The sequence below is a fragment of the Solanum stenotomum genome, chromosome 9 (assembly GCF_019186545.1).
Source record: "Solanum stenotomum isolate F172 chromosome 9, ASM1918654v1, whole genome shotgun sequence".
Classification (NCBI taxonomy): Eukaryota; Viridiplantae; Streptophyta; class Magnoliopsida; order Solanales; family Solanaceae; genus Solanum; species Solanum stenotomum.
In genome coordinates, this window is record NC_064290.1 from 29,240,533 (window position 1) to 29,245,134 (window position 4,602).

Consider the following 4,602-nt stretch of genomic DNA (forward strand, 5'->3'; position numbering starts at 1 on the left):
TGTCTTTTGGACACTCCACCTTGTTTCTGACATTGAGTGCACTGCTTAACAAACTCATGAGCATCTTTGTAGATAGACGGCCAGTAGTACCCACTTTGTAGAACTTTAGCAGCTGTACGTACACCACCATGATGACCTCCAACTGGTGAAGCGTGACAAGCATGGATAATTTCAATGGTTTCTTCTTCCAGAACACATCTTCTAATGCTATGGTCAGCACATTCTATGAATAAATATGGTTCATCCCAAAAGAAATTCTTAACATTGAACAAGAACCTCTTTTGTTGGTAGAAGTTTAGTTTGTCCGGCATTAATCCACACACTACATAATTGGCAAAATCAGCACACCAATGAGGTTGTTTGAGAGTTACCGTGAATACCTACTCATCGGGAAAAACATCATTTATGTCGATCTCTAGCTCGTCATTCTCCTTGTCTACCAATCTTGATAAGTGGTCTGCCACTTGATTTTCACAACCTCTTCTATCTTTGACCTCGAAGTCGAATTCTTGCAAATAGAAGCACCCACCTTATCAATCTTGGCTTGGCGTCTTTCTTTGTCATCAGGTAACGCAAATCAGCATGATCAGTGTGAACAATCACTTTAGTACCTAGCAAGTATGACCGGAACTTCTCAAATGCATAAACTACCGCAAGTAACTCTTGTTTAGTAACTGTATAGTTACGTTGAGCATTGTTAGTGTTTTGCTTGCGTAGTAAATGGGGTGAAAAATTTTGTCACATTTTTTCCCCAATACAACACCTAATGCCATGCCGCTTGCGTAACACATTACTTTGAAAGAGTCTGACCAATCAGGACTAATGATGATCGGGGTGGAAACCAATTTTTCTTTCAAGTACTTGAAAACTACCATGCAAGCATCATCAAAGTGGAATTTCACCTCTTTCTCCAATAGTTTGCATAGAGGATGTGCAATCTTTGAGAATTCTTTGATGAACCTCCAGTAAAAGCCAACATATCCCAAAAAACTACGAACACCCTTCACCGAAATTGGTGGAGGTAACTTCTCAATCACTTCAATCTTTGCTTTGTCAACCTCCAGCCCCTTTTGTGATACTTTGTGACCAAGCACTATACCTTCCTTAACCATGAAATGACATTTTCCCCAATTTAGGACTAAATTTGTCTCCACACATCTTTGGAGAACTTGTCCTAAGTGCTCTAAACATGCTTCAAAGGTGTCACCCACAACTGAGAAGTCATATATAAATACTTCCATTGAATCCTCCACCATGTCAGCAAAAATAGATAACATGCAACGTTGAAAGGTAGCCGGATGATTACACAAACCAAACGACATCCGTTTGAAGGAAAAAGTACTATATGGGCACGTAAAGGTTGTTTTCTCTTGGTCTTCTGGAGTAATGGAAATTTGGTTATAACCGGAATACCCATCCAAAAAGTAATACCAACCATTCTCGGAGAGTCAATCAAGCATTTGATCCATAAAGGGAATGGGAAAGTGATCCTTTTCAGTCCATGAATTTAGCTTCCGGTAATCCATGCATACTCTCCACCCCGTCACTGGTCTCGTAGATACAAGCTCCCCTTTTTCATTTGGGACTACCGTGATGCCTCTTTTTTGGGTACACATTATACCGGACTTACCCATTTTCTATTCGCAATAGGGTAGATCACATCTGCGTCCAACCATTTTATTTTCTCCTTTTTCACCACTTCTTGCATTGGTGGGTTCAATCTCCGCTGATGTTCAACACTTGGCTTACAATCACTATCAAGCTAAATTTTATGAGTACAAATACCGAGAGGAATGGCCACTATGTCAGCGATAGTCCACCCTATAGCTTTGTTATGCCTTCTCAACACCTCAAGGATCAATTTTATCTGCCAATCAAGCAAATCAGCTGCAATGATCACCTGTAAAGTGTTATTTTCCCCCAAGAAAGCATATTGGAGATGGAGAGAAATACTTTCAACTCTAGATTTGGTGGTTATTCTGTTGATGATTTTGCGGGAGGACTTTCTCAATTTTTTAAATCAATGTCCAATTTCAACGGAGTCTTTGAATACCCCTCCAAACCTGATAGAGCCGCTACTATCTCTTCATACCCTTGAATTTCAAACTCATCATAGTTAGCAAGCACAACTTCAAGTGGCTCACTCATACGCATCAAATGTCTCACACTAGCCATCGCCTCATCAATAACATCAACAATGGAGACCACATGAATATAACTTGGGTGTTTCATTGACTTACACACATTAAAGGTTACTTCATCTTCATTCACCCGAAACTTCAATTCTCTTCTCTCAACATCCACCAACGCTCTTCCAGTTGCCAAGAATGGTCTTCCCAAAATGATGGGAATTTTTCAGCATCTATTTCACAATCTAGAATGACAAAATCAGCCAGGAAAATAAATCGGTCAACCTTTACCAAGATGTCATATAGTATCCCCACAGGATGTTTAATTGATCGGTTCATCATCAAGAGTCTCATTGTTGTGAATTTTGGTTCACCCAACCCAAGTTGTTTATAGATCGCATATGGCATCAAATTGATGCTTGCTCCCAAATCACATAGGGCTTTAGCAAATTGGAGCATACCGATGGTGCAAGGGATGGTGAATGCTCTGGGATCTTCTCTCTTTTTGATCAACTCCTTAGTCATAATTACACTACAACTATGAAGGACTTCGGTTGTTTCAAAATCCAAACTCCTTTTCTTTGTGACTAACTCCTTCATAAATTTGGCGTACCCGACATTTCTAACAATGCTTCCCCTAGAGGAAGATTAATTGATAATGTTTTGAGTACTGATAAAAACTTCTTGAACTTCTCATCCTCATTCTTCTACTTTAGATGTTGAGGAAATGGAGGCACTATTTTGGGTAAAGGTTGCATAACTTTTGGGCTTTTATTGTGTTTCTCCATATCCTTTTGTGGTCCTTTGGCAATGCTTTGATGGATAGGTGCCACTTCTTCCTCCACCCCTTTGTCTTCTTCATGCATTTGAGCTTCTTCATTTCCCGGCACATCGCCTATTGCTACCTTTCCACTTCGAGTCACCACAACCATCTCTCTATCATCATCTTTCACTATCATTTTTGGTTTCAATTGTGCTGAAAGTGAACTCAACTGCCCTTCAAGTATTTTCATTGCATCTGCGTGAGAGTTTACTTTATTGTTTAATGATTAAAAGTCGAGTTTTATCCCTTTTAACAAGTCATCCGAACCTTTAACTCTATCAAGGATGCGTGATAACAAATCATTCACCCTCGGACTACTTGCACTCTCTCTCGATTTAGGGCTCTCACTTGAGTGAGTGTGGTCCTCTTCATGATCCTCCTCTCTTTTCCAATAGTCGCTTTTCTCGGCCCAATCTTGATAGTATCTTCTTTGCTCTTCTCTCTTGTGATAGTTCCAACCTTGATTCCCGCCCCGCTGTAGAAAGTGTGGGTGGAAACCCTCCTCGTATCTCTTGGAGCTCCAACCTTGGTTCTCCCCGACCTTAAGTAATCGGAGGAAGAACCCTCCTCAACTCTAAACATTCCACATGTCCCCTTCATATGCTCTTGTAGAAATTCCATTTGGGTCAGCATCTTTTTGATGTTTTCATCCCTCTCACTCTCTTTATCAAGTTGTTCTTGTGTCAACCTAAAACAAAATGGAGAGACTTGATCCTCCTGGGTGTACCACTCTTTATTTATTTTAGTCATGCCATCAAGAAGAAACGAAACCACCTCAAATGATTGCAATATTATTCCCCCTCGTACCAATTGATCAGCCACCCCTTTATTAACCGAATCAAGACTCCGGTAAAAATATTAGAGTAGTAAATCGTTTGGTAACCCATGAGTTGGTTTTTTAAGTAAGATTTTCTTCCAGGTTTCATGAATGGGTTCACCCTCCAATCGCTTGAAACTTTGAATTTCATCTCTAAGCTTCATTATCTTTGATGGGGGAAAGAACCTTGAATTGAATGCTATAATCAACTCCTTCCATGATGTGATGGAGTTGATTAGTAACTCGGCCAACCACTTGCTACCCCCCCCCCATCAAAGATAGTGGAAATAACCGAAGCCGTATTAACTCTTGTGACACATTCTTGAATGACAACAGGCTGCACACCTCTGTAAAACTTCTTACATACTTATGCGGGTCTTCGTGCTCTAGTCCTCGATAGAGTCCTTTCATTTGGAGGAGATAAAGAGTTGTGCCAGCGACTTCAACTATTTCATTCCCATCAGCTTTTGGTATGCAAATTGCATCCATTTCACCTGCATGAGATGGGTTATAAACACTATTGATATCATCAATACCGTCTCGATGACCTGCTGTAGCGACCCTAAAAAAATAGATAGGTGAAACTAGAGCCTAACGTATGAATTTTTAAAGTTTAAGCATAAATTGGAAGTAGTCACTTTTGGAAAAAAAAACAGTTCAGAATCTGGAAATTGGCTAAGTTCAAAATCTGGAAATTCTGCCAAGTGTGGAAATCAGTGAGTTTTTGGCCAACTTTGAGTAGTCATAACTCCTAGCTCAGGATGATCCAGGAGTAGTTCCAGTTATGTTTGGAAAGCCCTTGGAACGATCTTTCCAACGCCACCGAGTTTGCT

The 4,602-nt window shown here is 40.2% G+C and overlaps 1 pseudogene; it reads right to left on the bottom strand.

The window, feature by feature from the left end:
- Positions 1-483: 483 nt before the first annotated feature.
- Positions 484-4,602, bottom strand: part of LOC125877435 (uncharacterized) — a 122,436-nt pseudogene continuing 118,317 nt past the window's right edge.